Source organism: Cryptomeria japonica, chromosome 4 (genome assembly GCF_030272615.1).
Source record: "Cryptomeria japonica chromosome 4, Sugi_1.0, whole genome shotgun sequence".
Lineage (NCBI taxonomy): Eukaryota > Viridiplantae > Streptophyta > Pinopsida > Cupressales > Cupressaceae > Cryptomeria > Cryptomeria japonica.
The window spans coordinates 575,222,236-575,243,816 of NC_081408.1; the positions used below are offsets into that span (position 1 = coordinate 575,222,236).

Here is a 21,581-nt window from a genome sequence, read left to right on the forward strand (position 1 = left end):
TTAACATGACAAATTAATCAAACCAAATGTTAAAAAAATATCAAATCAAATAAAAAGGACAATGATGTGAGGGTTTATTAAAGCAATAAGTACCATGAACCTCTCTACAATGTACTCGTACAAGGGTTTTATGCTAACGACTACACGCTTATGTAGTACAACATTTAATTTTATTATCAATTATCTGTATTGTATAAAAGCATTCTTATGCCTCCGATTAAATTAAAATACTTTGTAGTTTGATACACACTTTTTTATAAAAAAATAATTATTTTGTCTATGCAATATTTTGGTAACATGATAAATTAATTGAGTGTTTATTTTGTATATATATATTTAATTATAGGTTGTATTAAACTTATTTATACATATCTTGTTTAAACGAATAGTTTTCAAGAAATATATCTATTTATTTTTTGTAAACATTACATTTAAAAGTATAACAAATAAATTTAAATTATTTATACAAATTTTGTTGAAAACAAAATTTATATACATAATTTAAATTTAGATACAATATAAAATCTCAATTTTAAAAATAACAATAAATTATATAATTAATGTCAAGAAGCATTTATAATAGCATTAAGAGTTGAAGTTTAATGACATAAATGTGTTGACAAAAAATATTATCTTTTATTTGAAATTTGACAATCATTTCCATGTCAAAATCTGATTATTTAATGTATAATACTTTTAAAATAAGTCATATAAAATTTAGGTTTCAAAGTCTGTAATTAAAATAAATTAAAAAAAACAAAAAAACTTTTAAGTAAATTAAATAGCCTCAAATTGATATCTCTATATATTTATAAATATAATACGAATATATAATATCATTATTAAAATTAAATTTGAAAAATATTAAATAAATAATATTAACTTTTTTTTTTTTTTGCTCGAAAATGGGCTGAAGTCATAAATTTTATTTATTAGAGAAAGAACAAAGAAAACCTCTGGTCTTGCCAAGGATAAATCTAGAATACTTTAAAATATATAATATTAACTTTAAATTTTAAATAATATTTAATATTTTTTTTTTAAAATAAGTTTTTTTTTTATATTATAAATCGAGAGTTCAAAAGAGTACATCAAAAAGGAGGGAGGCAGAGCCTCAACCAGCTTGAAGGAGAGCAGCAATGAAAGAGAGCCACCAAAGAGAAGAACTATCCGAGATACATATACAGCTGAGAAGCAACAGAGTACAAGAGAACCAAAAGAGAAACCAAAAAAGGATTAGTCCTATGGGTAAACATCTTCAAATTTGTTGACCCAGGATGTCCAACCAAGGGGTCCCTCCATCCAGATAGCCTTTTTCTATTCCAACAGTTGATGAAAGACCTGAAGGTTATCAACAGAGGGGTTTTTGCTGTTTTGGATCTCCTGCATGAGCTTGGCAAGGGCTTCATCAAACGCCATTTGGTTGTCCAGCACACTAGCTAACTCATAACCATTCTGCATCTCATATATAAACATTGTAGCCCGGCCATCACGCAAAAATCTGAGCAACTTCCTTTTTTCCAGGTTGAGCACGCAGCAGACCTGTGAGGCAATTTTAAAATATATGAGATTTCTATGAAATCCAGTAAGAGATCTGGTAAAACCTTGGAACTTAGAATCATTTCTAAATTTCCATATATGCCAAAGGATGAAAGATGAGAGAACCTGCCAAAATAAGTTAGTATCTTTTCTAAGGCCATCAATAAAACCAGTAATAATATCCAAAGTATAAACATAGCGAGTGATGCAAATACCAAACATGAGCCAAACTTCACAGGCAAAGGAACAATCGAAAAATATATGTCTCATAGTTTCAGGAACTCTACCGAAAGAACAAATATCAAGGGTGGCATGCTGGTTTCTAATGGGCAGCCTGTCCAGCAGGAGCAGCCATTTAAAGCATTGAATTTTAGGAGGAATAGGAGCTTTCCAGAGCTTATCAAACATTTTATGCCAATCAGAGGAGGAAAAGGAAGAGTACCAAATGACATTAAGATGTTGAGAAACAGAGGTATCATGGTTAAGAAATCGGTATATATCTTTAGCTTTGATAGAAGAGAGGTGAGTACCATCCTGCCGCCTAAAAGAGAGAAATCGGTGAGAATCCACATCAGTATTACGGGAGAGATTAAGGTGAGAACAAGCCATTTTGATGAGGTCATACGTTCGCTTATGAGAAGCAGGGATATCAAATTGATTAGCAAGGTCTTCCCAACTGATGAGCTGATTGTGATCAAGGATATCCATGATATACTTAACACCCTTGTTGGCCCAAAATTTAGCCGAACAGCCTTTAGTCAAAGCAAGGGGTTTACCTTGATGGAGAAGATTCCACCATATTGATCGCTCACCTTGAAGAGTATAATGATAATCAAAGGCTGAGTTATCAATATAGTGTCGAATGTTCTCCCATGCTTTCCATAAGGAACGGAAAACCCAAGTTCCCTTCACAGATATGGGGAAATTGCCAAAAACCAAATCACTGAAGGGGAGATGTTTCCAAGATTTAGTAGTTTTAGGCACTCCATTCTGAATGTTATTTCTGACAAGAACTTTCCAGGGCTCATCACCAACAAGGGATTGAAGGATCCATTTAGAAACAAGAGCCATTCCTTGAAGTTTGAGATCTTTAAGACCAAGCCCTCCGAGACTTTTCTCTAGATGGCACCAGTCCCATTTAACAGAATGGGCTTTCCTAGAACCATTGCCATCTAACCAAAGAAAGTGCCTGATGGCTTTTTGAATTTCCAAGATCTGATAGTTACTAAACATCCAGACAGAAGAGTAATATATACTATAGGAGGAGAGAATCTTTTGGCAAACCTGGACTCTTCCAGCAAGGGATAAGAGTCTATGATTCCATTTATTAAGTTTTCTGAAAATCTTGTCTTTTATCCATAACCACATATCTTTGAGGGAAGGCTTGATAGAAAAGGGGATACCAAGATACCTAACAATCTGGTTAGGTCCTCCCCAGGAATAACCGAATTGGCAAAGCCAGTCCGGAGGATGATCACTCCATCCCAGCATAATGGGTTTGGAGCTGGAAATACGAGCTCCAGAAGCCTTACCAAACATATCAAGTTTATTACAAAGGCAGATTAGGTTGTCAAAACTGAGCTCAAGAAAGAGAGAAGTGTCATCGGCAAATTGAATATTGAGGAGCTTGGAGTCATTAGGAAGAGTAATACCACGCACCTTAGGGGAGATGGTGTCATCTTTAAGGATATAATGAAGAGCATCGGAAGCAATGACAAAAAGAGCAGGAGCAAGAGGGCAACCCTGACGAATAGACTGAGACAAAGGAATGGGATTGGTTAGGGATCCATTGACATCAATCATGGCAGAAGCATCTTTTAAAAGAATTTGAAAATACTTGCAAAAGATATCAGGGAATCTAAAGGCTTTTAGCATCATCAAGATGAAGTCCCACTCAATTCTGTCGTAGGCTTTTTCAAAGTCAAGGAGAAGCATAGCAGCCTCTTGATGAGAGGAATTGGCCCATTCCATGGCTTCCCAGCTGGAAATGAGGTTTTCCAAGATGAATCGTCCTTTAATGAAGCCAGTCTGAGTGGAGCAGATAAACTTAGGAAGAATAGTTTCTAACCGGGAGGCCAATGCTTTCGCAAGAATTTTATAGGAGACGTTAAGTAAAGTGATAGGCCGCCAATTTTTAATCAAAGCTCTGTCCCCTTCTTTAGGGATGAGCTTAATGATACCAGTGTTAATAATAGATCCAAGGGTGCCATGCGAGAAGGCTTCAAGATATAAATCATGGAGGTCTTTAGAAACCCATTCAATATTGGCTTTGTAGAATTCAGCAGGAATCCCATCGGGGCCCGGGGCTTTGTTATCCTTTAGCTTTTGGATGGCATCAACAATTTCTTGTTGGGAGACAGGGCTTTGGAGGGCAGATATATCATCCTCTGAAAGAACCTTAGGGATAAGCTCAGAGCATCTAAGATGCATCATCCTTGAAGTGTCATTATCTTCTGAGGTAAACAAATTCTTATAAAAAGTTTCAAAGGCCAAAGAAATATCCTGGTCCGTAAGCAACTCCTTGTCATTATCAAAAATTCTATCAATCCTCTCTCTGCTTTGTTTCTCCTTAAGCAGATTAAAAAAATATTTAGTACCTTTGTCACCAAACTGAAGCCAATGATTCCGGGCTCTGATGAAGGCCCCTTTGGCTTTAACATGTTGATGTTTTCTGAGAGAATTCCTGGCCATGGACACTTGCTCAGCAAGGCTGATAGAGTCTGGTTGGGATTGGATATTATTTTCAGCCACAAAGAGTCGATTAGTCAGCACCTGCTCAATTCGTCTGTAGTCTTTGGCTTTCTTTTGCCCAAAGGTTTGAAAGATCTTGGTCCAAGAAGATATATTAAGAAGCCATCTATTGATGTGAGAGAGGGATTTATTTTGCAAATTTATGAGTCTGATCATCTTAATAGCAATGTTCACATCTTGATCCTCAAGCAAAGAAACATTAAGAATGAATTTATGGGGGGAGGTATAGGTCGGCAGGGTGAGGGTTCTGAAATTGATTTGAGCCATGATAGGATAATGATCAGATAAAGTGGCAGGAAGGGTAGTGACAGGAGATCCGCAATGATTCAGAAAAAAGGAGAAAAAATTGCAGTCAGCATAGAATCTATCAAGCCTGGAGTAAATCCGGTTAGCCCCTTGTTGAAGGTTACACCAGGTGAACCACAGAGACCTATTCCCAGGTATATCTCCTTCAAGGGGATCGAAGAGATGAAAGTGATGCTTGAACTTGTCCCAATGTTGTTTTTCAGCAGGCCTCCACTCAAAAGGTGAGCCACCAACTTTATCACCAGAGTTTTCAATCATGTTAAAATCTCCACCAAAGAACCAAGGGATGCTAGGAAGAGAAGTTAGCCACTCCCAAAAGTGGATTCTGTCATTATAGTCATTAGAGGCATATAGGGAACAAATCCCAAATTGAGAATTATTGATATTAAAAATCGCCCAGGCAGCGCGGTTGCAGGGGGATATTCCAAAACTAGTGATAGAATTGGTCCATTTATGGTTGATGAGGAGAGCAACACCGCCCTTGCCTTTGGTATGTTCAGTAACTATCTTAAAGGAATCTTTATAGATAAAGTTAAGGGCAGTATCAAGGTTAAAGCCAACCGTCTTAATTTCTTGCAACATCATGATATCAAATTTAGCATGAGAACTCATGAAATTTTTGACAATAGTCTTGCGATCAGGAGACTCGAGGCCTCTCACATTCCAAGAGACAACTTTCATTGAGAAGGTATTTTAGTGGAACTAGTAAGGGGATCAAAATCCCCACCTTTCTTCTTGTTCTTGGAACTGAGAGGTCGACCCTTTTTCTTTGAGCTAGCCTTAATCATGGCATCCTCATCTTCACTGTTGTCATCAGAGATTAAGCTTGGGTCTTTCGTAGTCAACTTAGAACCACCAGAGACCGGAGTAGGCTTGGCATAAATGACCTCAATAATCACATTATTATCAAGTTCGTTTAAGGAAGATGTAGGGGGATTGGGTGGAATCCCATCTGGACTGGAATCTATGTGAGGTGAGGAAGGGTCAATGACAGGGCTAGAGTCCCTAATTTCCTCCATGGGTGAAGCATTATTATTTAAATCTAGCGTGCCAAGAGGAGAGGACAAGGGAGTATCAACAGAATGAGAAGTAGAGGAGCTGAGAACATCAAACCTGTTAGCAGTGGGCTGAATAGCACGAATGCGGTCTAAAGCTAATTGTTGGGAATTTTTCCATTATCGTTTGTGCTTCCCGACAGTTTGGAAGTCATCAACGGCAGCCGGCTCAGGATAGGAAAAGGTAATCGGGGTTAAAGCCAAAGTTTTGGAAGTCAGGTTATTGAATCCGACAGATTCTGGGGTTTGGGTTTGGGTAAGAATAGGAGAGGAAGAAGAGGCAGCCATATTAGTGTTGTTGAATATAGCCACCAAAGAGTTAGCAGGGTTATCAACCACACCTGTGGTAGACTGGTTGTGGACTCCTTTATAGGCTGGGGCATGGTTTTGAGTAGTAGCAGAGGGTGAAGAAGAACCACTCAAATTATAATCTTTGTGCATAGCCATCTTAGAGCTACTAGGGTTACCAAGCATAACCGAGGTAGACTGAAAATTAACTCCTTCAGAGAATTGGGTATGGCTTTGATTACCAGCAGAGGGTGAAGAAGAACCACCCTCATTATTGTCATTATGCATAACCATATTGGAATTAACAGGGTTACCAATTGAACCCACAGGAGAACCCGAACTGGGTATAGACACAGTGGAATGAATAGTTTTAGAAGCAATTAGGGTTTCATTTGCAGCGGTATTTTTTTATTGGTAATGATGGGGCAATTTTTCCTTTGATGCCCTTCTTTTTTGCACAGAAAGCAAGCGTTTAGGCCACCTAAAACTTCAATAGGGCAGATAAAAACTTCACCGCCAATGTTGAGCTTTAGATTGGGGGGAATGTCAATACCCGGTTTAATAGAAATCAACATGCGGGCATCCATATTAGCAACCAGCCTAGCCGTTTTGTCTATACGGATGATTTTCCCAAAATTGACCATCAAATGAGGCAGGAACTTCCAGAGGAACGGCGAAACTTCTTTCACAATAACCCATCTAGGGCAAGCTAAAGCAAGAATTTCTTCATTAATTGCATCCTGAGACCAAGCAAGGGCACGAAAGGATGTTTTCCCAACCGTCCAGTAGTGCCTTTTAAGGGCCTCAACCTACGATTCATGATTACTAAAGAAGATGATAAACAACCCTCTTTGAATCTGTCGACAGAATGAGATTTTAAAACCTAACTTCAAATTCCATAGACTGTGAAACTAGTCGTCCATGAATTTATGGGGAGGGCATTTATCAATATCTACACAGGAAAAGAAAATAGCAGTAGAGCTTAACCGACATTTTTCGAGCGAGATCTCATGCAACATTTCATCATTGGGCATAATGCAAATATTTTCCAAGGGGTTACTAGACGACTGACCTTCGGCTCCGGGTCTTTCACTCGGAGGAGCGTAAACAAAGCGTGCAGCAGAGGAGATGCCATTGCTGGGAGGGGCAACCATCTCAGCAAAGGATCTCCTCGGCGGATTTAGGGCTCCAGGGTCAGGCGGGAATTGCGAATTAACAGGCTCGGCATCCATGAAATTAACTTAACAAAACAACAATGCGAAAACAGAGCAATAAAAGCATAATAAATGAAAACACAGATGAAGAGAGAGGGTACTCGGCGTGGAGGAGATATCTCTCCTCCACGTAATCTCCCAGTGGACGCGCTTGAAAAATATTGTCTCTCAAAAATAAGTTTTTATCAAGAAACAAATAAAAAATATACAATACCATCAACTAAACACTTTGTTATTATGTTTTTTTTAATTATTTAAAACATTAAGTGTTGAAGTTTAATGACATAAATGTGTTGACAAAAATCATCTTTTATTTTAAATTTGACAATCAGTTCCATGTCAAAATTTTAATAATTAGTAATAAAAATAATATTTCTAAGATAAGATATATAAAATTTATGTTTTAAAGCATGTAATTAAAATAAATAAAAAATAAAATTAAATAAATTTGAAGTAATGAAAATATCTTCAAATTGATCTCCATATATTTTTAAATATCTATACTAATATATAATATCATAATTAAAATAAATTTTTTTAAATATTAAATATATAATATTAATTTTAAATTTTAAAATAATATTTTATATTTTTAAAAAAAAACAATATATTTTTTTTAATCGGTCATGGGCTGAAGCCGAATTGGTTTTGATACCCGCTGGGCTAGGCAAGCATGGCTATGTGATCATGTTGGCTGCTTGTGCCGTAGCTGCCTATTTTTACTTCCTACAACTCCCACCACCTAAAACCTAGAGCCAAGTGAAAAAACTTATCTCTCCTTGCTGCTGTGAGGGGCTAGTGATATGCTCCAACATTTGTGCTGCTTTCATTGGCTTATGATCATATCATATCATGCTAAGATTCGAACACAAGACGTTACTTGAAACAAGGCTCACAAAAACCGTTGCATTGCATGGCCATCCCCTAAAACACATAAGTTTTTACTAAGAATCAAATTTTAAATATATATAATACCATAAATTAAACAATTTATTATTATAATTTTTTAATTATAAAAAATGTTGAAGTTTAATGACATAAATGTGTTGACAAAATATTATGTTTTTTATTTTAAATTTGACAATCATTTACGTCAAAATTTCAATATTTAATAATAAAAATAATATTTCTAAAATAAGACATATAAATTTTATGTTTCAAACTATATAATTTAAAAAAAAAAAAACTGAATAGTTTCAAATATATATCTCCATATATTTTTAAATATCTAAACTAACATATAATATCATTATTAAAATTGAATTTAAACAATATTAAATATATAAGATTAATTTTAAATTTTAAAATAATGTTTAATAATTAAAAATAAATAAAAATTTATTATTAAGAAACAAATAAAATATATATAATACCATCAACTAAACACTTTATTATTATAATTTAAAAAAAATATTAATATAAATTTTGTAATTTTCTCTATTACTATTATAAAATATACACGCTTTTGACAATCTATTAACAATTTAATTACTAATGTTTCATGATCAAAAGACACATCATACCAAATGCTTTTTGTTTTCCGTTTTCTATCCCCTCTATTAATTGTCTATCTCTTTATCTCCATCTCTCTATTTTTATCCCTCCCTCTCCCTCTCTATCTATTTCTCTCCCTCTTCCTCTCCCCCTCTATCTTCATCTCTACTTTTTTCTACTCTAAACTAACTACATTATTGGTAGGAACTTGACGCATTGCGTCTCTTATTTTTATTAATTTCTCTGACTATACTTTGGTCTAATTTTACGCTCAACCTAGGAGAACATCAACCTACAATTCAGTGATCACTACCCTTACTAAAGTTGATCCTCAACTTATATTTTAATTTATAATAGATTGTACTTCATTTTTCTCATTCATTTTCTTCCAGGGTTGGGTTTTGACCTTCTTATTTTTTGATTAGGGTGTGGAGGCACATAGTTCTTCTATGTCAAATTTATTATACCTTTTCCCAAGGATATTTTATCATTATGCTTCCTTTTCAATATTTTTTAGATACAAGGAAAGAATGCTTGAACTTATATAATTATTAAAATAAGATTACATAAGGAGCATGTCATAAGATGAAAATACCAACAAGAAAATACAAATTTGAACTCGTAACATAGTTCAACAAAAGTTCCTGAGGGAAATGCAATGTTGAACATTTACAAACAAGATTTATATAACATATAGGTCATTTTAGGCAAGAATAAGGCTTGCATTTTCTATTACCATGAGAAACTACCAGCTTAAACTTGTATGTAGCAAACCTTAATATATACCTTGGACTACAAAATGTCTTCATCTTTGTAATTATAATCTTTAGTAGTATGAAGTGAAAATGACCCCAAATTCTACTAGTATTTCTATTATCATCCTTAATTTTTTCTTATCACCTTTTCCCCATTTTAAAGACTTCATCTATAGCAATATTTTTTAATTTATTTTTGGATTCTTAGTAGAGGTGTTTTATTCTTAATATTATCCTTGGTACCATCCTTGATACTAATATCTTGAAGATTTTGTAGCATTACACAAATTTTTGGAATCTTCAAATAGAACCATCAAATAAGAACAACATTTAAACCAATTTCAATATTTTCACCTAATTTTTCTATATAACTTAAGAAAGAGAAGTCCCTTCCCTAGGTAATACATGCACTTTAGATGGATTTTGAGCTTATCATAGTGGGAGAGGTGTAGAATCAAGGTGTAACAAGTTTTGATCAGAAAAATAAGTATTATTCAAAGCAAAATCAAGATCCTTGTAATACTCCAGAATTTAAATCTAATAGTAGAAATACCCTTTGTTAAGTGACTTTTTCTAATGCATCAGATTCATTATTTTATTACAATACTTCATTAAAATAGAATCCATTTGAGTCGATCCCTTCAACATAAACTAGGCATTTCCCTTTTGCATTAGTTTTATCCATTAATACCTATGATGGTGATGAACAATATCTAATGTTTTCTTTAGAAATTTTCTTTTAAAATGCCCATAAACATGAAAAACACAATATGTAAAACGAAGAGCCTTAAAATATAGTAGTTGAATCAATTTAATAGTTCATAATTAGTCTCTATTGAACCAAATAATTGATTATTAAGATCAATTTCCACACATATATGATCTTACTTGAAATTACCTTTTTCTCTAGTGAGTGATGAGAAGGGCCCAAGAATTTTCTTATGATAGAATGCAAAAGATTTAGTTTTTAGAATTCGATAAAAATACGAAGAAGGTGAAATCAAGATATAATATTAGATGGGAGCTATTCAAATATATTGAAACATGTAATCTATTACGTAATCAACAATTCAAATTGATTATAAAAATAATGATGTTCCTGAAAATTCAAATTCTAGTCAACCACTCTTGAAAATACCACTTGATGAAGAAACTATTTACAAATTTAATATAAGTTCTTTCATAACCCTTCTTGGCTTCCATATATGATGCACAGGTAATTTTTGAGGAAAGGCTGTTGGATTTTGCCAAGATCAAGAAGTCATTGAAATGTACATGAAAGAGACATAATATGGGATAAGAATAGACTGTATTCTCATCAATAGAAAATGATCAATAATCAACTGGATTATCTTGTTACATACAATGTAGATGAGCCTGCTTATATAGGCAAGGCTAGGGATATGTATGAGCACACAAACATGACATGTGGCTCAATAAGAAACAAGGGTAGGTAGGAAATAGGTGTGGGTAGGTAGGAGAAATAATATAATATTCCACATGAGGTGGATCACCCACCGAAGGTGGAATTATCACTCCACAATAAGTGGATATGATAGTGTAATAACAAGATCAACACCATAAGAGGTGGAATTTCTCCTACACACACTATCCCAATGTGGCACAAACACCCAAGTGTCTCATATCCAAACTACTATGAAATGCATTATCCTAAGTAAACTTAAGTAAGTGTAATAATATCCATGATGAATAATTATTTACACCAACACCCCCCCTTAAGTGCAACTTAGGGGAATGCACTTAAGTCTACAATGCAACTAAGCAATGCAAGATGGGTCCCGGCTACGAGGCCATGTTAGGTACCCATGCACAAATGCAAATGCATGCAAACCAATGCAATGAAATCTCTCACAAAGTGGGGAAAGAGAGAAAAACCCAATGGGAAAAAACCCTCCCCCAAAAGAGAGATGAAAGCTATACAAGAGAACTCTCATAGAAGTATGTGAGGAACAAAACCACATGTGAGGAAATAGTCCCCCCCATACAAGAGAAGAAGAGAAGTCAAACTGCGATCATCCCTCAATGAAGAATCTGCACCAATGATAGAAGCTCGATGTATGAAGAAACTGCTCCACGAACGTCGAACAACATTCCTCCCCTTAGGAAGAAACAAAACCAAAGGTGTATCCATGAAGTCTCCCCAATCATGAAGGGAAGATGTATGAAGAAAACTCATGATGAAAGGAATCTCTGAAAACTGCTCAAGTGTCCCCATGTCGATGCTAAAAGATACCCCTTCCAAAGATGGTAAACTGTGCCATACTGAAAAAGGAACTCCAACATCTAGTGGAGATGGATGTAGAACAATGTCCAAAGACTCATGTGTCTCCTCAAAGCATAAAGAGACCTCCTCCAACTGCTGTACATAAGTATCCACAATCATGTCAACCTCGAAAGAATGATCATGTAGAGAATGAACAAGAGGGTTAGAGTGTGCCCTCGCAACAATCGAAGAAGGATCATCTTCATCAAAGAGAAGATGAATGTCATCAATGATGTCTCCCAAATCTGCAATGTAGGATTCCACAAACAAACCTGCAATATCTGTCATGTAATCATCCCATGAATCTGAAGCTGGAAGACAAGGTATATCCTGCTGCACTGAATCACATGTAGGCAAAACTGTCGCACTATCTGAATCATCAGGTACAATAGGTGATGTGATATCAATATGAGAAGATGAAATAGAAGACTCAAGAATTGGGTTACATGTGAGAATCCCCATGTTCAAGTGTCCAAAGTTCTCCTCAAAGTCTGAATCATCATAATAAGTGTGATCAACATGTGTAGAATCATCAAATGTGAAATCATCATCATCAACAAAATCTGAAAAGGAGTATAACCGAGATGCATGATCAACCACCCCAGTTGCAATGATAGCTCTAGTCTCCATGTCTCTAATAAAAACTGAGTCAGGTGTGAACTCCACAACTCTCTTAGTTGCGCCATGTGTGATTTGATAGATAGAAAGGAGATTGTTTGTCAAGTGGGGTACACACAACACATCATTGAAGGAGTTATCCCCAATGTCAATAGATCCTTTCCCAATCACATCCATGTATGTATGATTGCCCATCAAAATCTGTGGCATGGTGCAAGGCTCAAATGTAGAGAACATAGACTGTGAAGATGCCATATGATGAGAAGCCCCTGAATCTAGAAGCCATCTCTCTGAAGTATGATTTGTTGTAGCACATAGAGCTTGTCCTTTTCTTGTTCCAAAAGAGTGAGTTTTTCCACTTGTAGAAGCCATGAATGCTTGCCCTTTTCCTTTTGAATGTGAGGAAGTGGAAGTTGATGAATCATCCTTCTTGTAGACTTTAGGCAAATCAATGTTATGCTTTTTGATGATATGTGTGAGCTCATCAATCTTCTTAGTATGGCAACGATGTTCCTCATGACCAATCTTTTTACAATAAGCACAAGTAGGTCTCTCTCTCTTTGGTGAATTATCTTTCTTGGAAGAAGATGAATCTCCTTGTTGTGGAGAAGATGGTGCTTTTTCTTTAGGCTTTGATTGCCATTTCTTCTTGTTTGAGTTGTCCTTTCCTTGATTTCCTTTGTTTCCTTGAGTTGCCACTAATGCTTGAGACTTAGAAGAAGCCTTAAGAATGCCCATGCTTATCAACTTAGTTTGTTCCATCATCAACATTTCATTGAAAGCATCAAATGTAGGCATTTTGTAGCTTGAACCCATTGTCATTCTATGAGTTTGGAAACTAGAAACAAATGCTGCATATTCTTGTGGAAGTTTGCCTATCAAGTTGAATATCAATTGAGTATCCTTTTTATCAATGCCACAATCTTTGAGTTGTGCCCTCAACTCATTTGCCTTAGTGACATAATCTTGTATAGTATCAAAGTTCTTGGGATCTAACATGGTGAGATCACTATCAATTTGATATCCCCTAATCTCATCAACTTGACCATACAAGTCTTGAAACTTTTGCCAAGCATCCTTGATTAGAGTGCATTTCTCAATATGAAAAATGAGATCCTTTGATACATACTTTCTTAAGGTACCAATTGCCATGATATTTTTAGTGAGCCAATCTAAGTGACCAACTGGATCAGCCTTAGGATCAGCTGGAGCAACAATAGTTCCATCAATATAATGAGTGAGTCCTTTTTCCATAAGTTTACTCCATGCATCAATTTTCCAAGTAGCATAATTATGTGGAGTTAAGAGAGGAAACTTAGTAGAACCCATAGCACCAAAAAGGAAAGAAAACAAGAGCACAAAAGCACAAGAGACACCCCCCAAATTCAATCAATCAAAGTACCCCCCCAAAAGTGATGATTTTGGCACTTTATACTTAGTGCGATTACAATGAGCCACTTGCAAAACAAGGCAAAGTGGGCTTATGATGCAAATTTTACAACTTCTCAAATGAGATACAAGAGACTTCAATCAAAAGTGCAATGAATCTAACTGAGATTCAAGCAAATATGCAAGTACCAAGAAAGCCAAAAATGGCCAAGATCTGAAAGTACAATTTATACTTACAATGACATTAATTTGATAGCATCATGTGAAATTAGACGAAAAAATACGCACTTTCAAAAAAAACGGCACCTAAAAAGGAGGTCGGATGACCCCAAACGAAGCCTCTGAAGTTGCAAAAACTGGGATTACTCAGGGACAGTCACCAAAAACTGCATTTTCTGAAAAATCCGTGCATCAAAATCACAAAATTCTTTCACCACTGCGGAGAGCACGAAATTCTGGCCCATTTCAAAAAAAATTGCACCCAAAAAGGAGCAAAAATGAGCAAGTTATGGCCATTTGAAGTTGAACTGCAAAATCAAAAATGCAAATGAGAGGGGGTCAAAAAATTTTCAAACCCTGCTAATGTGGCGCTGACGTCAGCAAAACACTGTGTTAAATTTGACGGCCGTATGATCGTCGCCAAAACTTCGCTGCCTGGCTGACTGTGCATCCGTACCATACGGACAGACTGCGTGGACAGCTGACTGTACTGTCCGTACTGTACGGAAAGATTACGTGGCAGCTGATGTGGGCGATGACTTGGCAGTCCGTACGGGAGACGTGTGGCAGTACGGAATATGTACGTGGCACAGTACGGAGGTGATGACTAGGTTGCTGATGTGTCTGTCTGGCGTACTGAAGTCCGTGTGCCTCGCTGACGTTGCAGTCCGCGTGGCGGAGTGAGGTGGCCGAGCGGAAGCGCTGGCGGCAGGTGTCGGAAGCTGCGGCCGAGGCGGTGGAACCGGAGACCGAGGGGGCTTTACCGAAAGCTGCCGGAGATCCGGGGAGGACCTGCTGGGAGGCGCCACGTGCTGTCTGCGACGGCGGGAAGCAGACGAGGGGCGCCGAGGAGAGGAGGAAGCGGGCGCGGCGGGAGATGATGGTCTGCCGGCGGGAGTGTCCGGTCTTCGGCAGTCGTTTGTGCGGGCAGAGCCGAGAGGTACAGGACGGTCGCTCGGGTACAGCAGGGAAGGTACCTGTGCGGCAGGTACAACGCGGTCGTTGGAAAACCTGCGAACAGGTACGTACGAAGCACCGGGGGGGGGTCTGCGGACCCCCCAAAAAACCAATTTTTTTTGTTGATTTCTCTTTTCAAATTTTTGATTTTTTTTCGAATTTTTTTGCTTTCTTTTTTTCAATTTTTTTGATTTTTCAATTTTTTCGAAAAACAATTTTCAGAATAAAATTTTTTTTTTGAAAAATATATAGGAATATTCGAAAAATCCGTACGATTAGCAAAATTGGGGAAAAAATTTTTCTCACCAAAATAGGCCAACTTTATAACCAAAATTCATGGAAATGGCCTTCCGGACGCAATGGAGAGGTCATATCTGGTCTAGGACGCCTCCAAATGATGATGCTCCTCAGATCTGCCTCTTGACGTCACAATAATGCCTCTTCAAGACGAATCAATGAAACTCCAATAGCTCTAATACCATGTTGGATTTTGCCAAGATCAAGAAGTCATTGAAATGTACATGAAAGAGACATAATATGGGATAAGAATAGACTGTATTCTCATCAATAGAAAATGATCAATAATCAACTGGATTATCTTGTTACATACAATGTAGATGAGCCTGCTTATATAGGCAAGGCTAGGGATATGTATGAGCACACAAACATGACATGTGGCTCAATAAGAAACAAAGGTAGGTAGGAAATAGGTGTGGGTAGGTAGGAGAAATAATATAATATTCCACATGAGGTGGATCACCCACCGAAGGTGGAATTATCACTCCACAATAAGTGGATATGATAGTGTAATAACAAGATCAACACCATAAGAGGTGGAATTTCTCCTACACACACTATCCCAATGTGGCACAAACACCCAAGTGTCTCATATCCAAACTACTATGAAATGCATTATCCTAAGTAAACTTAAGTAAGTGTAATAATATCCATGATGAATAATTATTTACACCAACAAAGGCGATACCACTCTAAAAAAATTTAAAAATCTAATAATGTTTTTGACTAATAATGCACACCATTAGCTAAAAGTTTTGAGTAATGACTAAAATGTGACAAGCCTCACTTCTTTACAAATATGTATTATATCATGGATGATTATAAATCCTTTGATGATATACCTAGATTCTCTCATAGCTTACATTAGAAAGTTAAGAATATTTTTATTGTTAAATATCATAGCCCAATTAATTTGAACAACATCCTTGAAAGACCTCAATCCAAAGTTCTTCATGTCTACAAGGAAAGTAACAAGGTAGAAGAGGAAATTTCAAGTTGGGCTCTAAGTTATAATGATTGGAGAAATTTGAGTCTCAATCAATGCTCTACAAAATTAAAGGAAATTTTATTGAATGACAGGTGGCGATATGGATAGGTTTCAAACACAAAGTAAGTAAGATTTTATGAATAGGATATATTTCCAAAAGAATAAAATAATAATGATGATTTTTCTCTATGTTGTGTTTAGGAGTCTTTTCAGGTGGAAAGGCCATGTCGCCGAAGATATCATGCAGTTTAGTTTCCCAAAATTTAAATTCATTTAATATCAAGTATATTCTCTACAATGATGGGGTGTGTAAAGGCTATATTGGGAAAGATAATGTTTTAATTATTAGTTCGTTCAAATGTGTAAATAGGGATCCTAGTACCAATATTATCACCTTTCATCATTTGAATCATAGACCTATTTCTTTGGTACCTTTCTTTGTCATTTAAACTTTGAAATGTTACCTACCTATTCTCAAACATTGTTGCTTTTTCAAAGTTTACAATGTTGTTAACAAAGCCAAGAAATATAAAATGGATGGTGTCATGAAATGTTTGGAGCCATTGAAATGTGACGACATGATGCAAAATGATGAGATCTAGACCCTATTCATAGAGGTTGGTTTGGTTCTATTTTTTATGCTATGTGGGGATATAACTGTACCCTTTTAGCCAAATTATAAAAATTCTTGGAAAAAGGTTGAGGTTACTATTAGTAGAATCAAGTTTAAGTTAACGCCATAGCTAATAGAAGATGTGATGGGTCTCAATGTGAATGTTTAAAGGTGGTAAAGAAATGTTGTGGTGACTACAAGTTGTTCATCAAGAAGTTCTTTGAGAAGGGATAAAAGATTATCCAACTAAAAAATGGGTATGACAGGTTGATTCTTCTTTCTCCCTATGCTTTATTTACCTACCATTTGATAAAATAATTTACCCTTGAAGGTAGATACACCACCATTCATGGTTATCATTTTCCAATTCTCAATCACATTAGGCATAAGGAGAATATAAACATACAAATTTACCTCTTCTCATCTTTGTGCATCAAAATTGAAGTCAAAGGTGCTTCTCCCCCTTTGCATCAAGGCCTCATCTTTGCTTGGTATAGGCATGTGTCTAGCCAAGCCCGACAAAGCAATAGGCTTTTAACCCAAAATGAAAACCCTAATAACCTTACCAACATTTTTAAAATTGACCTCATTAAGAGAAGACTCCATTCCCTGGGATAACCCAATACCCATGACAAGAAAAAAGGAAAAGTCATGAAAAAACCTAGTGAGGATGTTGAGGAAGCTAAACTATTTAAACCTACCCCTTAAAACCGTAAGTCCTCTAGTCAAAAAATAGGGCATTCTAAAACTAGAAAGTTGGATTCTAAGTCTACCAAAATCAAAAACATTAATGTTGACTTTGATGTCCCTACCCTTGATAATGAAGTTAAAGAGACTTCAAAATAGGGGACAACAAAACAAGATATAGGTCATATTGGTCATTTCTTTGTCAGACTTCGAGAGAAGGATTCCAATGTGAAAGAGCTACCTAAAGAAGAAAAGGAATTTGAAATCCCTTCTGAGAAGGAATTTCTTCCTGAAATGGACATCAATAGTTATGAGTCCAAATTTAAAGAATACAATGAACATAAAGACGATATAGAGGATTTCAATGAGGATATTGTTGTTTCTGAAGATGAGGAAGAAGTAGAGGAAGACCACAAGGTGTAGGACACTAATACTTTAGGTGCTCAAGATGAGACTACCCCTTGCAAAAACATCCAAGGATTTGTTAATGATTTTATGGAAGATAGCGGAAAGGTGGCTAACCTTAAAACTCAAATGGTTGATATGCAGGTGAGAATGAAAGAATTGGAAAACAGAGTTGAGGAGTTCAAAGTTGGGAAAAAGAACTTGGAACATGTTGTGAAGACCCTCACTATAATCACCAATGGCATAATGCATAAAGTTGTGATGGGAATGATTTCAGGATAGAGAAAAAATAAAAAGAAACAAAAGACTATTGTGTTGCAAGGTGTGCGCCCTTGGTCTCCTTGTGTTGTGCAGTGCAGCGCTTGGGTTTGTGACATGGCTTAACCACCTCCTCTGGATTCTATAAGTCTAGTGGTTGTATTAGCCATTAATAGGTCAATCTTTTGGTGCAACAACAACCACACTTGTAACAAGTGGTATCAGAGCTTGGTCACAAGTTCAAACCCCTCGTTTGCGCTAGGGGGGATTGTTGCAAGGTGTGCGCCCTTGGTTTCCTTGTGTTGTGTAGTGCAACGCTTGGGTTTGTGACATGGCTTAACAACCTAGTGTGGATTCTATAAGTCTAGTGGTTGTATCAGACATTAATAGGCCGATATTTTTGTGCAATGACAACCACACTTGTAACAGATTGTAGGGAAGAGCGAGAAGAATCAAGAAGATACTTAAGGCTATAATCCTGAACAAGGAGACTGGAAGAAGAACCTATAGATTTTGGAAAAGAACTGGGGTCTTATCAAAGATCCAAACAATTAGGTTTTATGGTTCAATTTCCTTTTTGGTTCTTAGTTTTTGAAGGCGGTGGCGCCATGGTAGTTAATCTGTTAATGTTTTGTATCTTAGTTAAGAAAGACTACACTCTATTTAAGACCTCTTTAAGGTCAGTGCACCAAATTATTATTATGGCTAGTAGGTTTATGTCTAGTCATAATGTTAGTTATGTTTTGAGTAGCTTAATTCGAACTATTTTGGTTATGTTTTTAATTATGTAAGGGTGGGTTGTGGTTTGTTGTTTTGTGGTTTCTATTTGTTTCTGGGTTAGTTGGTTCTTGCTAGGGTGATGTGTTAAATTGTTGTGGGATCGAAACCCCTCCATGCTTACTTAATCAAAAACATCCTTGAAAGAAAAATGCAAAGGATCCATTGGACCCCTTTTATACCCTATAATAGATGAGCCTCTAGGCCCTAAGACCATAGGAAAACTAACACCAGAAAACAAAACAAAAGATTTCTTGAAAAACAAACTTGAAAAAATAAACAAACTACATAAAAAACGTAAACAAAAAACGAATACTCTAGCACCTACCCTCAAATCGATAGGTATGCACTAGTCAATAACTTCCACCCACATGAAAAAAATTGTAGGTAATAAAATATCTAACCATTTAGACATATTTATGCCATCTATACTAATATAGTAATTTATTGCATTCATACTCATTCTCTTGCATGTGGGTCATTATCTTGAGATTTGAGACTTCATATTAATATATAATTATTTAATTATTACTTTAAAAAAATTAAAACTAAAGAAAATTCAAATTAATATGCAATCTTCATCATAACAAATTTGATTATTTATAAATCTTAATTGTTTATATTAGTACTTCATATGGCTTTTCACTAGCTGACCGACAGCAAGAGCAGACATGAGAGACAACTCTCCTGCCATAACTGCACCTGCCACTATTCTTGCCAAGTTCATTCTCACCAGGGGATGTCCTATTTGCTCCTTTCACTCCAAGCATGTTCAAACATGCCGCCTGTGATGCATGCTCACCGAAATGTGCAGGTCCTTTCCCTCGTTCACCCTCTCCATCACAGTAAGACAGTGGGATCTCTCTACATTTTGGGCCCATACCCATAGAACATTGTGATCAATAGTGCATGCAAAATGAAAAGGTGGATCAGGAAAAGAAACACCTACCTGTTGAAGATGTCAGAGAGGTTATCAGAGTTTGCGGGATCCTCAATATAGAACTTGAGCTCTGCAGCCCTCTAGGCACTCTGAAACCTCACAACAGGAGCCCTAGTCATGCTATCTCTGAGAAGAATGCTTGTGGGCCCACCATTCATAAGAATGGCCTTGCAACCTCTGCTGGTGCTGGCCACCAGACACCCTTCTGTGGTTGCCCTAACCCATTGACGAGTAGGGGTCCTGCTCCATTGACGAGTAGGGGTCCTCCTACACCCACAGGGACTTGTACATAACCCACAGGCACCTCACAGCACTGCCGAAGAATGGACTGATAATCAAATCACTCAAAGGGAAGCCCATCAAGCGATCTCCCAGTCATGATCTCTAAAGCCCTCCTCCTCACAGAGACAACTCTCTTGCAGTCTCCAAGGGAGGATTCAAGAGAATAGGAGGCTACAGTGCCATTGCATACAGCAGCTGCAATGTCTCCATCCTCATTGTCACGAAGGTTAATTCCCTTGAGTTAGACCTCAGGTTTCTTTAACAACAATTTCTTCTTTCTCTGCTATCCCACAGGTTGTTGGAGGGATGTTGAGATCCACCTTCTCAAAAAAATCATCATTGCCACTGATAAAGTTTTGGACATAATCAATTCCAAAGAATCCCAGCAAATATATGAAGGAAGACAAGTGGGCAACAATGGCCACAAGCTCCTCAAAGTTGACAAAATGGAGAGGCGCTGAGGTACCCATCTTCTCTCTCCATCTCTTCATCAAGAAATAAGATGATGCGAAGAAAACCAGAAAGAAGAACTTGTTGGTAAGTCCCAAGGGGAGAAGCAGGGCACATAATGAATTACTGTATGATATTAATTTAAACATAATGAATTAAATATCTAAATGAATTACTGTATGATATTAATTTAAACATAATGTCAAAATTTATATAATTGAAACACATTTGAACGCACAGTTTTAATATTTTCAAAATGATTAGAATTATTGACATCTCCCTCCTTCAAATGGTAATGGTCATAGTTTCATAGTTTGATACTATTTTAGTGATAAGAAATTAATATAAAATTATTTAAATATAATTTAAATGATATCTTTTATCTTATTTTTGTTGTCTTGTAGCAATTTTAATTTATAATTTATAATATTTAGTGTTGAATACCATCTTTTAAGGTTAGCAAAATTAATACCTTTAGTCAATCATATCCATTCACTCACACACATTTACAAGAGATGTGGATCATTCACTAAATGGGGTGAGAATCTAGGTACAAACTAAAATCTTATGCAGTTTTTATCATTGATATTGATAACCGATCAATAATATATCATTATGTCAAATTATGTCACTAAAGATGTTTCTCTTATGAAATTTATGGATAGCTCCCTTTGTCAAATATGATAGTTTTTTTTTAAGTAAAATGCTAAACACATATATGAAAATAAATAAGATATACAAGATCTGAAAATACTAAAAAGAAGCCTAAAAACAACTATCAAACCCAGAGGAGATTAACTCAACCTTGAAGTATCAACAAAACAAAAGGGAGCCAAGCTCAACCAGCTAATAGAAATCTATCAAAAGCCTTCACAAACTAGATATGTGCACAAAGATAGATAAAAAAAATGAAACCGTCAGAAGGTGGGTGCCAACCATAAATCATGCGAAATACAAAATTGCCCTGAATGGAACATCACCAAAAATGATGGAAGAATAAAACAGGAAAAGGCAT

General features: G+C 36.2%; 1 pseudogene; it reads right to left on the bottom strand.

Annotated features, from left to right (window-relative positions):
- Positions 1–19,511: 19,511 nt before the first annotated feature.
- LOC131071029 (3-hydroxy-3-methylglutaryl-coenzyme A reductase 2-like) lies at positions 19,512–20,715 on the bottom strand (annotated as a pseudogene).
- Between the last annotated feature and the right edge of the window lie 866 nt (positions 20,716–21,581).